General features: G+C 46.6%; 1 protein-coding gene across 2 annotated transcripts in view; it reads right to left on the bottom strand.

The window, feature by feature from the left end:
* The window catches only part of LOC115090504, a 991523-nt gene extending 979059 nt beyond the window's left edge, over positions 1-12464 (bottom strand). Inside the window, exons 1-2 of one of the 2 annotated variants that reach the window (XM_029599682.1) lie at positions 12227-12464; positions 8791-8917 (exon numbers count right to left, since the gene is read on the bottom strand). The gene's annotated coding sequence lies outside the window, so the exon portion shown is untranslated. The remainder of the gene's footprint in view (positions 1-8790; positions 8918-12226) is intronic. The other variant, XM_029599683.1, reaches the window with a different exon arrangement.
* Positions 12465-13229: the final 765 nt, after the last annotated feature.

Below are 13229 nucleotides of genomic sequence, written 5' to 3'. Positions count from 1 at the left end.
TAATTTTACTACTTAAATGTCAGCCATAGCAGAAGTAAAGTTATGTGGCAGAGACCTTTGTTGCGCTTACAGGCTTTGGCAAGATGTTGCGCGCGGGAGGCCATGAGCAGCTGTTGCGTGGAAACAAGAGAAGTGTGCCCTTGGACCTCGGAGAACCAGGAGAGTAGCTCTGAGGAGGTGCTGAGGCAGGTGAGACAGAACCTCGTCTGGACAGTGACTGGAAGCCCAGGCCCCCACTGACCTGCACAGCCTCGGTGAGGCCAACCATGCAAGGTTGGTCTCTGAGTGGTCCTCCGACCACTCCAAGCCCTTTCGGACTTGCCACTGGGTAACGGCAGAGGCGGCAGGCTAGACAGGAGACAAGGGCGGATGAAGACTCTGGAGCATGAAGACACAGATGAGAAACTTGGAACGTGGAGACTCAGACGAGGAACTTGGAACGTGGAGACTCAGGTGAGGAACTTGGAAGAACTCGGAACAAGGATTCAGGATTCAGACGAAAGTACTGGGTGAGAACCACATCGCAGTGCGCCCTACACAGCCGCCCATGGCTGGTCGCGGACCACGCTAAGCGCAAAGTAGACTCCAGGAGAAGTTTGGAACTTGAGACTGGAACATGTCGAAGATTCAGTAGAAGCCTGCACCGGGGTGTGCTCTACACAGCCTCCTATGGCTGGTCACGGACCACGCTAGAGCAGAGCAGGTTCAGGCAGAGTCTTGGTCATGGACAAAAGCAGACACAAGGGAATCCGAAGGCCAGAATGAGATTCAGGACACAGGACCAAGGCGGGACTTGGCTTCAGTTAAGGGTGACCCTCTGGAGGCTTGTGCTGTGGACAAGAAGAAGGCCTTGTACCACGAAGTGCCCTACACATCCCCCCACGGGCTGGTCATGAACCATGATGGTGGCATGCTAGGAAAGGTGGATGCAGGAACCTGGGAACTGGTTGCAGGGGTAAAGACAAGAGCATCAGGACCAAGACATCAGGAACATGAAACATCTTGAACACCAGGACTTGGAACAGGAACAAAACTACGGAACATCAGGATTTGGAACACAGAACATCAGGAGACCAGGAACAAGGCGACGAGGGATCCCACGAAGAACAAGGAAATGCCAGGCAGGAGCAGGAAACAGGATTCCCAAGGAAGACTAGCCCATTGCCAAGGCAACATTGGAATGAACTCAGAGTCCTTTTATAGGGCTGAAGATGAGGAGACACCCTGGGAGGAGTTCAGGTGGGGCCCGGGGCATATCTGACCATGGGCCCTTTAAATCACTGAGACAGGCGCGACCCCATGCCTAGGAAGCAGGAAACAGGAAGCAGGACCATGGACAGCGGCAATGCTGATGCTGACGCTGAGGAGTAGGGCTGGGCTGAGGAACAGGCCCCGACGGAGGAGGAGGCTTCCTGCCGCACAGAGGCAAGGGCGGAGTGATGGCGGCATCCATGCCACTGAGGGCAGGCCTCCAGGCCTGCAAGAAGACGGCATTGTCGGCGGCCATGCCGCTGAAGGGCAGGCCAAAGTCTGCGGCTCCCTGCCGCAGTGAAGAGAAGACAGGGCAGCTTCTGGCCGGCCATGGGAGCGGCGAAGACGGCAGCCTCCGGGCTGCGGGAGACAGGGCAGATGGAGATCTTCGGGCTGCGAAGAGAAGACGGGCTGGAGGTAAGAGACTGCTCGTGGCTAGGCCTGCGAGCAGAATCACAACACCTTGGCGCACACCAGGGCGCATAAGTATTTATACACACATCTCAGGTATACGCCCCGAAATGCCCATGCCCTGCCCTTTTTTGAAAAATTCCGAGATGAGCAACCTCCAGGAAATACACGCATATCTCACCGGCTTTTAAAATTCACCTTAAGGTGTAATAGCTGAAAATTATCCTGCTCTACAACTTAAATGAGTTGTAGATTCCCTTACTTAGCTGGTAACTAGAAAATCTTGCTGGCTGCAATATTTTTGAAACCCTGCTTTGGTTGAATCTGTTTCATGCATGCAGGATATTCTCTGGCTAGAACAAGTCAGGATGACCTCCTTGAGTCACGTGCTTTGCGGGGCCCAGCAGCTTTGGTTTCATGCTCCCTTCCGGCATAGTCCTCTCTTAAACACCCCTCCGTGGCATGATCCTCTCCTGCTGAAAGAAGTAGAACAGTGCTTCATACCTACATCTGCCTCCCTTCTGCCGGCTTCAAGCTGAAGTTTGAACTTATGGAGGCCCATGGTTCTACGGGAGCTATGACATGGTACATTCGCACTTCAAATTATATATACATAATAGTTGTAACAGTAAGATTAAATTACAAGGTATGGAACAGGGACAATTAACCAGGTCCTGTTCACAGCCTGTATTGTCCTTGGTCAAATTATGTTTCTAGCCTGATGACAGGAGTCTTTCTCATGCCACATGCACCGCTCTCTCTGACATGTCAGTACAAACTGAACTTCCAGCGAAACAGCTTCTTTCTGGAATGTAATCTAATGATTTCCACATGGACTGGCGGTATTTAGAACCTCCAAATAAATAAATAATAAACTATTTTAAGAAGGGTGAAAGTGGACCGTAATTGTAAAATGCAAGCCACTAAGATGAATGGTCTTGAGGAAGATTAGACAGTAGTTAGGGAAATTAATAGACAATTGTTAATGTGCATGCCAGTTTAAAAAAAAATATTATCACGCATAATAACTTTATTTTTGTGCAACTGTGAGCAACAAGGATTGATAGCAGCATAGAGACAAGATTTGTGCCTGGTTTCACAGGGTGTATAGTAACTGCCATATCTCTATTTATAGAATTTTCTTCCGCTATGATACATTTGAATCATGTTATGTAATACCAAGAACAAATTCATCAAATTTGTTTCCTTAAGTGACCCCAATCTTTCATAACTGTACACAAGGTCTATGTGTCTTCTCTCCCTTGCTGTTTATATGGTATCTATAATTCATTGCTGTAGGTCTCTAACAGCAATATCTGAGAGTGATAAATTGTAGGCAGGAGGCTACCATGCAAGTACTTGGAACCCTCTATAGTGATGGCCCAAATTCTACCCAGCAGTGGGAGTTAGCAAATTTGCATTAGGGAAATGCCAACTATTTGAGGTCGAACACCAGACAGATTTGAGGATTTCCACAGATCAGCTGTGAATTTTGCCATAACTATGTCTCCTGGAGCTTTTCTCAGCTGCTCAGCTACTTTCTTTGGCCTAGATTCATCAAAATGCTATAAACAAAGCAGAATCATGGCACATTAGCATCCTGAGATTAAAAAATGGGTGTGGTTAGGGAAATTACTGATATACCGTATGGCATATGCAAGTTTTGCAACTCATGATACTTTATTGCGTTGCATATCATTTTTCGTGTCACGCGACAGTTTATGTCTACTCTAGCACGTTATTTTCTTTGTTTACATATACTAGCTTCCTGCAGCTGCCTCTTTGAGGGTGTGTCAGGCATTGGAGAGAGAGGAGAGGAGGTTTGTTGGTTAGTTGGTTGGAGTTTAGGAGGAGTTTCTTAGTGATTTCTGAGTGAGTTGTCCTGTTTTGAGTTCTCATCTGTTTTCCTGTACCTTTGTCTCTTGTCTTTAAATGTGTGTGGAAGTTTTTGTTAGTTTGTCTTGTTTGTCAGTTTGTCCCTTTCTATGGTGGTGGAGGAGTAGTGATGGAGTGAAGAGTGGTGGTGGAGGAGTGAGGAATGGTGTAGGAGGAGAGGTGGAGACGTGAGGAGCTGGAGAGGATGGAGCGTGGAAGGTTTGGGGAGAGAGGAAGGTTTGAGGAGAGGAGGGAGTGGAGGAGGGAGGAAGAGAGCAGGAGAGATAGGAGGGAAGGGGTTAGAAAGAGGTGGGAGGGGGAAGGGGATAGGCAGGAGAGTATGGCGGGAGAATGGCAGGGTAGGGCTAGATGGGGGGTTGGCATGGCAGGTGCAAGAGGGGGGAGGAAGGAAAGGGAACAGGGAGTGGAACTTAGAGTAAGAGTGAGGAAAGTGACACCTCTCCAGAAGTGGAAGTAGTAACACGATCATCTGGCAGCCAGGTAGCAGGTCGGTCACATCTTCGCACATACAATTTCAGCGTCAAGGACAATGAGCTGGTTATTACCGGAATCCTGGCAAATTACAACTTGCTGTTTGGAAACAGGGCAGAGAAGACATCCAGGGCAACCAAGGGCCAGATATGGTGCAACATCGCCCAGGCCATATCCCTGCACAGTGGAATCAAGAGGACCAGAGAGCAGGTGGCCCACAACTACCAGGACGTCATGATGCAATTGAAAATCAAGGTGGCAAGCTGCAACAAATATCTGCGCCAGATAGGAGGAGGAGCCTCTTGCCCAATAGTTCTGACTCCGATGGAGGAGCGCCTGATTCAACAGTTGGGACTGGGCATGTTCGAAGGGATGAACGAGATCCTGGACATGATATAGGCCAGGGCCAGTAAGTTCACATCACCTGTAAATGTCAAGGCTGCTACAGATGTCCACATATTTTGTCATTAGATGCTCACATTGATTGATGCAAAGTGTGCATCTTATGCCAAACATTATATGTGCACTTCTTAGCATTCATACTTATGTCCTCTTTGTTTCCACAGCTTTCACCCAAGAAATCCCCGGTCCCAGCCATGAAGCCCCGGGGGCCAGCAGCACAGGCCCAGATCTCAACGCACCTTTGCAACTGGATGCTCAGATCCAGTAGCGTGAGGAAGAGGAGGAGCAGCAGCAGCCACCAGAACAGCACCAGTTACTGCAATCCCTTGACTCACCACTATATCTCGATATCAGCCTAAACCTCTCCAGCTTTATGGCGGGGACATTCCTGCCATGGAAGAAACCTGGCTAGTCCCTATCTGCCTCCAGCATACCAACTGACCAGTGGGATGCACCAGACACCCAACCAGCTTAGCCGACTATCTCGGCCATGCCAGCATTGGAGCCATAGACAGCACCTCAGCCACCACCTACAATACCAGCAGCACTGACTCATATAGTCCAGGACACACTCTACCACATTGAGAGGAGGCATGTGCTCCACCTGCACCATATACGGGCAAAGATGGTGTGGTTGAGAAGGGCTCAGATCAGTCACACCCAGGATATGTAGGTGCAGACAGCAGCCCTTACATAGGGCCTAACCACCATCTCTATCTCAATAAACACTTTGACCACAACACTAACCCAACTCATTTAATGATTGCCAGAGCCTGTACCCATGCCATCCCCATCCTCCCAGGAGTCCACTCCATGCAGCAGTCCCCAGCTCTCAGGACAGCCCAGAGGTAGGCCTACCAAAGAAGTGCTACCCTCAACCACTCAAAAGCCCCATGGAGGAAAAGGCCCATGAGGCTCATAGTTGTAAAGGCTCCAAACATTCACTCAAAGATGACTTGTCCAAACAATTCAGGCAAGTCCTCTGTACAGAGTTCCTGTGCCAGCTAGATGGAAGATGCCTGCTGGACCCATCCTGACTGCAGAGCTTTTGTGCCAGCTAGATGGAAGTCGATTGCTGAGCCACCCTGCCTACAGAATTCCTATGCCAGCTAGATGGAAGATGCCTGCTGGGCCCATCCTGACTACAGAGTTTCTGTGCTGGCTAGATGGAAGATGCCTGCTGTCCCTGTTCTGACTATAGATTTCCTGTGCCGGCTACATGGAAGAAGACTGCTGGGCCCATCCTAACTACAGAGTTCCTGTGCTGGCTAGATAGAAATTGCCTGATGGACCTGTTCTGACTACAAAGTTCTTGTGCCAGCTTGCTGATGTGGATGGTTACTGTCTGCTTGTTGTCCTGCTACTTACTTGATATGTTCTCCTCTATGCTCTGCTGTAGTTCTTCCTCCTTGATGCAGTCTCTAGTCAAGGTCCTGCTGGTATCTCTTCTCATCATGTCTCATTTCCTGGTCCTGCTGCTGGTATCACTTCTCATCTCATCCTACTGCTGGCTCCAAGTTGGTGTCTCTTCTCATCTCATCCTGCTTCTGGATCCATGCTTATGTCTCATCTCCTGGAGTTCTTGCCCGCATGCTGCATTGTCCAGTCCTGGTCCTACTGCCTCTATGCTGCTGTCTCATCTCCTGGTCCTGTTGCCTTCATGCTGCCTTCTCCGATCCTAGTCCTGCTGCCTGCTACTTGAACTTTGCTGCCATGGTCCTTAGGCTTTCCCCTTTGAGTGCACTCTTTCAACATGGATTGTCTGGGCCTTCTCTTGAACATTTCTGCCATGGTCTTTAGGCTGTCCCCTTTGAGTGCACTCTTTTAACATGGACTGTCTGGGCCTTTACTTGCCATCATATAGTTGTGCTGACATCAGCTCTAACATTAGAGTTGTACTGTAGTTATCAGGTTGCCACTTCCACGTTCTAGGTTCTTTATAGTAATCATGATTTTGCAAAAGGATAAGATCATGATACTGTATATGTCATGTTGCCATTTCTAACAATGCATGTACATGTCTCCACTAAATATACAGGTCATTTCAATTATAATGTCATATGCTATTTGATATTTTGTCCTTGCAGAATGGGATTACCAAAGTTGTTGAATTGCTCTAATTCTGGTGACTACAAATGTTGTTTGGTCGCATACTTTGAAACTTCACTTTCTGGTTGTTTCTTTTCATTGTGTACTTTTTGTCTTAAGCGTTTAATAGGTAGAAGATTTGGGACCCACATGACCTTACATGCTAGAGTGCCATTAGTCATTCCAACTAGTCACATTTCTCACATGCAAGACAATATGGCCTAGGCGATAAAACTGAAAGCTCATTGTATGCTCCCAAGGAAGACAGCAAGAGCAAAATAGGAAACTTCTTACTGTGGAGCTTCACAAATGGCTCATGTTGCCTTCTCCAGAGAATATATTCTTAGCTAACTCTTGAGTACATGGGTATGCATGTGAGATGGGCACAATCTAGCTAGTATTCACGTCCATATGCTGTCCAGTGGAAGAGATTAGGGATGTGAATCGTTTTAGGACGATTAAAATTATCGTCCGATAATTTTAATATCGTCTTAAACCGTTATGGAACACAATACAATAGAGATTCTAACGATTTATTGTTATAAATCGTTAGAATCGTGAGCCGGCACACTAAAACCCGCTAAAACCCATCCCCGACCCTTTAAATTAAATCCCCCACCCTCCCGAACCCCCCCCAAATGAGTTAAATAACCTGCGGGTCCAGCGGCGGTCCGGAACGGCAGCGGTCCGGAACGGGCTCCTGCTCCTGAATCTTGTTGTCTTCATCCGGCGCCATTTTCCAAAATGGCGCCGAAAAATGGCGGCGGCCATAGACGAACACGATTGGACGGCAGGAGGTCCTTCCGGACCCCCGCTGGACTTTTGGCAAGTCTCGTGGGGGTCAGGAGGCCCCCCACAAGCTGGCCAAAAGTTCCTGGAGGTCCAGCGGGGTCAGGGAGCGATTTCCCGCCGCGAATCGTTTTCGTACGGAAAATGGCACCGGCAGGAGATCGACTGCAGGAGGTCGTTCAGCGAGGGTTCCGGCACCTCGCTGAACAACCTCCTGCAGTCGATCTCCTGCCGGCGCCATTTTCCGTACGAAAACGATTCGCGGCGGGAAATCGCTCCCTGACCCCCGCTGGACCTCCAGGAACTTTTGGCCAGCTTGTGGGGGGCCTCCTGACCCCCACGAGACTTGCCAAAAGTCCAGCGGGGGTCCGGAAGGACCTCCTGCCGTCCAATCGTGTTCGTCTATGGCCGCCGCCATTTTTCGGCGCCATTTTGGAAAATGGCGCCGGCTGAAGACAACAAGATTCAGGAGCAGGAGCCCGTTCCGGACCGCTGCCGTTCCGGACCGCCGCTGGACCCGCAGGTTATTTAACTCATTTGGGGGGGGTTCGGGAGGGTGGGGGATTTAATTTAAAGGGTCGGGGGTGGGTTTTAGGGGGTTTTTAATGTGCCGGTTTTGCGATTTTTAGATTTTTCACGATTTTTCACGATATTTTACCCCCCCAAACGGCAACAATACGATTCCCTCCCCCTCCCAGCCGAAATCGATCGTTAAGACGATCGAGGACACGATTCACATCCCTAGAAGAGATGCTTGGCTAGAGGTGCAGTAGAAATGTCTTCATTCTGTTGGTGATCAATCGGTTGTATAGCTATGCTCATGTCATAGTGCAGTTATAACAAACCACTGACCTCTTCCATTGTGAAGATCGATTACCTCTGATGAAACAATGGACCTTCTCTCTGGGTCTAGCACCAAATGCTGTCATCACATATGTCTTTCGTCATAAGTCTACTTGAAAAGTACATAAAGCACTAGGTCTTGTTCATCTCTAGGGAGCAGAAATGTGCAGTTGCAGGTTCCAGGCCCAGAGAGTACATAGTATTCATGTAATTCTTGTGTGGTGTTAGGTAAAGTGACACTAATCACCCCACAAGAGATTAGTTAAGGTCCTTACTTAAAAGGAATACACTAAAAAAGCGTTTTTAGGTATGACAGTTTAAAAAGGTTATCATCTATTTACAGCCTGCTAAAATACTGTGTCATCCAAGAAAGTATAAATCTTATAGAGGCTGCTGTGTGACCACTGAGGAGGAGTCACACAGGTTTGAAGAACAGAGATTCCCCAGTGCCCAAGAGTAGACAGTGATGAGGGCTGAGTTGCTTGGAACCTGTTTTCATGACCATATCACTCCAACTTTGCAATCTCTCTATTGGCTTCCAATATCTTACCGCATACAATATAAATTAATAACCATAGTTCATTCACTTATTAATAATTTACATTTCCCAAGGACTGTAGCAATCATGAAAATTCATACCCCATCTAGACTACTGTGATCCCCTGGCCAAAGTCTATTAGACATTCCCTCTCTTACAGCAGCGCACCTCATCGAGACTAGGGAGTGTGTCTTCTCTTTAGCAGGTCCTTTCCTCTGGAATTCAATGCTGAAGGAAATAAGAAAATATGAATGAGTCTAAATTCTTTACTTGTTCAGGAAAGCATATGAATGCTGAAACAGTCAGTTTTATCTCCATATCCCCAGGAGTATATCCTCCTTTTAGTTGATATTATGATATCTATGATTTTATTTTAATTATATTATCTGTGTTGTTGGTTACATTGATTATGAATGTATGATTGTACCCCACCCTGAACATAGGAAGGGCAGGTAATAAATGTTTTAAAACAAATAAATAAAATAGTATTTATTATTTTCTCCATATCTAAACTTTATTAATTATATCATGTACATTAAATGAAATAATAAAGAAAAGATAGACAATATCAGGAAATATTTAAAATCAATGACAAAACTATGAAGTATATTTTATCAAGCCCACAACAAATAAGGGGGAAAAACTGAAAAAAATGTCATAGTAAGAAACAAAAAGGAAAGAAGAGGTCTTGCAAGATTGGGAGAAATACTTAATACTTATCATTTTTATAGTACTAGTACTGGATGTATTCAGCACTGTATAATGGTGATAAGATTTAGGTATGATAAGTCCCTGCCCCAAAAATCTTACAATCTAAATCCTAATGATCCAATTCCATTTTCTTAAACCTTTTTATCTATTTTTAAAGGTCTCTTATTTTTACATTTTATTTTTGTGGAGTTTCTATAATGTTTTATTTTTGTCTTAGGATTTTATGTTAATACTTAATTATGAATGTATTATTGTAACCCGCTCCGAACATTGTTGGGTGTGGGAAATACATCTTTTGAAACAAAATAAATAAATGGGTGCTTAAAGTAATGGGAGATAAAGTGACTTGTCCAAGGAATGTCACTGGGAGAAGTGGGATTTGAACCATGGCTTCTCTGGTTCTCAGCCCATTGCGCTATCTACTATGCCAATATGACCTTTCCTAGTATGCATATTAGCTATCAGTGAGAGGAATACAAACCCTGGAGTTTAAAGAACATTGTTCAATATTTGGGAGGCAAACTCAATAGCACAAATATGCAAAGACTTTGACAAATTTGCTGGTATTGTCCAACAGACTGGATGATTTCTGGGCATTAACTGGGGGACAGATCAGAAGGCATGAGGTCAACAATTGCAAAATAATTCTGAATAAGAATTTGTTGAAAGATGGGTCAACCCAGGACTTTCTGATTGTTGACATTAGTAGCACACCTGCCTGTTATTACCTCATGCTGTATCTAGGAAGTAGAAATTATGTCCAATATTTCACTTACACCTGAAAATAAAATGGATATATTTACAAGTCCACAGCAAACATTTGTTCTTTTTCTTCTGCACTGAAGGGGCCTTGCTACATCTTCCTGGACCTCTGAGGTGCTTTGAAAAGCTTTTCATTAAAAACAATAACATTACCTACTTTTATTTCATTGCCTAGTTCATAGCTCGACCTGTTTACCTCAAGGGATAAGGTCATATTCATACTATGGAGCCCATGCACTAAGCTGCATTAAAATTGTGTTTTAAATGCAGGTTAATGCACCCATTTTTGTTACGCGTGCTGTCCGTGGCAGACCTGCGGCACAGACCCCTCATCTCTCTGCAGTAACTCCAGTTCCTGGTTCCTCCTCTCTGGTGGCAGTGGGCCGTCAGCTCTGTCCTCGGGCCTCCCCCAGTGCCTCCAGCCCAGCTGCAGTCCCTGGCGTTCCCGGTCCAGCCACCACATCCCCTCCTTAGGCACGCACGCATCACCAATGTTTAAGTAGTGCCCGCAGCGGGAACCTAGCCGCAGCCCCGGATGATGACGTCAGCGGAGCTTCAGTATTTAAGCTCAGGCTCTGCTCCTTAGCTTTGCCTTTGCAACAGGTCTCCTCACTGGTTGAGTATTTGTTGCCTCCTTAGAGATTCGTCTCACTCCTGTGTTCCTGTTCCTCATGATCCTGGTTCCTATCTCCTTGTTCCTACGTTCCTGCCTTGCACCTTACCTCGGATTGCCTACACGGACTTTGACTCTGCTTCGCCTGACCACGCCATTGACTCTCTCCAAGCCTGGACCTCTGCTTCGCCTGACTATGCTATTGCCTCTCTCCAGACCTAGACCTCCACATTGCCTGAATACGTTATTGCCAATCTCCAGACCCAGACCTCCGCATTGCCTGACTACGCTGTTGCCTCTCTCCAGAACCAGACCTTGGCATTGCCTGACTACGCTGTTGCCTCTCTCCAGACCCAGACCTCCGCATTGCCTGACAACGCTGTTGCCTCTCTCCATATCCAGAACTCTGCATTGCCTGACTACGCTATTGCCTCTCTCCAGACCCAGACCTCTTTATCACCTGACTACATTGTTGCCTCTCTCCAGACCCAGACCTCAGCATCGTTTGACTATGTTTCTAGACTATCTCCGAGATCAGAACTCAGCCTTGCTTGCCACTGCTTCCAGATTGCCGCCAGCCCTGACTCAAGCTGTTCCTCGATACCTCTCCAGCTTACTTCCTGGACTTGGTCTATTCAGGCTTCGGCCTGCTCTTGCTCAGGCGCCCCCTGTCTGCCTCCGTTCCTTTGGCACCCGAGTCTCCAGGACCCTACCTTGTCCAGTGTAAGACTGTACCATCCCTCACCTGCTGTCTCTGGGCTGAACCAGATCTCCACATCAACTATATACAGAGGCCCACCTAAGTCCAGCCGGCCCCGGCACCACGGGGAATGAGGGCTGGTATTGGTGAACTCCAGCAGGCCTCTGTTCATCAGCCCACTCTGCCTGCCGATGGTGGGGACCCGTAGGTCCCTACCTACGGGTTGCGACAACCCCACCTTGGCCCAAGGGTCCACCTCTGGCGCAACAATTTTAATGCGGGCATTAGCAACAGTTTTAACACCTGATGTTATAAAGCACATAAAGCCTTTAGTATATTGGAGTTAAGAACTGGATTTTTGTGTTGGTTTACACAGCTGTGTTACTATCGCCACTAATGTAGCTGCATAATAACTGATGTATATTGCAGGCCTTAATGGGGGTTGTACTCAGCTGCCTTACCCTCTAAATATTTCCAACAAGTGGTTACAGGGCCACAATCCATACCCTGGATATCCTCCCTCCCCCCCCCCCCCCCCCCTGCTCAGCCCTTGAAATTGGAAGTTGGAAGGAGCAATCTTCCATCCTGCTCCACTGCTGTTAATATCTAAAATGACGCTGGATGTTCTTACCTGCTCCTTTGCCTCATGAATGTGTATGGCAGAGAAGTGCAAGAGATTATCTGATGCCATTTTGAATTTCGGCAATGGAAAGGTAAGAAGGAAGAGTACTCCCTCCTGTCCCAAACTTACCTTTAGATGACCTCAGAAAGGGTAGGGGAGAGGAGGGAGGGGCCGGCAGACATAGCTGTGGCTCTGGAGCATTTGGGAGTAGGATAACAGGGGGAGAGATTGGGGCATTAGAGGCCCTTTGGTGCAGCACTTGGCAGGGGCAATCAGAATATTGGAAGGCTCTTGTTTGCAGCAGTCAGGGAGGGGCACAATCAGAGTCCTCATCAGGGCCTGCATTAGCCATGGAAGGCTAATGCTAAAGCTTAACTACACTTCCCAAGGTGTAGTTAAGTTTAGCATTACCATCAAGTTAATACAAATTGCATCACAATGCCATTTTCACTAAGTGCATGAATTATTCATGAGTTGCTTAGCATGCATTTGCATGCTAGGCAGCTCACTTTATTTTGCATTAACTTTAATGTGAGCACATGTAACAAAGTGCGTTAGCAATCACAAGTGTCTAACTCTGATAAAGGCATCTGATGCATACTAAACACTTGTGCTAGAATTGATGGTTTTTCGTACACAAACTCCTATGTGTGAGAAAGTTTCTAATGACAGTTCAACGTACTTTGTACAATTTGTGGAACCAAGAGAACAGATTTGTCAAATTTGTCATATTTACTGATAATAGGTCTTTGTTGCATTTAACATAGTCAATTTAGATTTACAGAGACTAAAATTGAGAAATAAGACTTAAAAATCTCACAGCTGGGGTAACAGTAAATGACATATATAAAGGCTTGATTTTCAAAGCTATTTACATGCATATAACTCCATTTTGCTTTGAAAATTTGCCTGCAGGTAAAAGTGTGTGTGTAACCACTTTTACAGGTACCTTTAGTTGCAATAGTAAGAGGAATTCCAAAGGTGGAATTAGGGGCAGGGAAAAAATGTACACGCATACTTTTGATTTTCAGAAGTATGTATGTAAATCTCCATGCACAAAGGGGGCTAATGCAATGAGCTGTGGTAGACCTGCCGCACACTTTTGCATGTGGTATTAATGTATGTATTCCCA

Source organism: Rhinatrema bivittatum, chromosome 4 (genome assembly GCF_901001135.1).
Source record: "Rhinatrema bivittatum chromosome 4, aRhiBiv1.1, whole genome shotgun sequence".
NCBI lineage: Eukaryota > Metazoa > Chordata > Amphibia > Gymnophiona > Rhinatrematidae > Rhinatrema > Rhinatrema bivittatum.
Note: the sequence above shows the minus strand (reverse complement) of the source record. Positions and strands in the feature narration are given on the sequence as shown.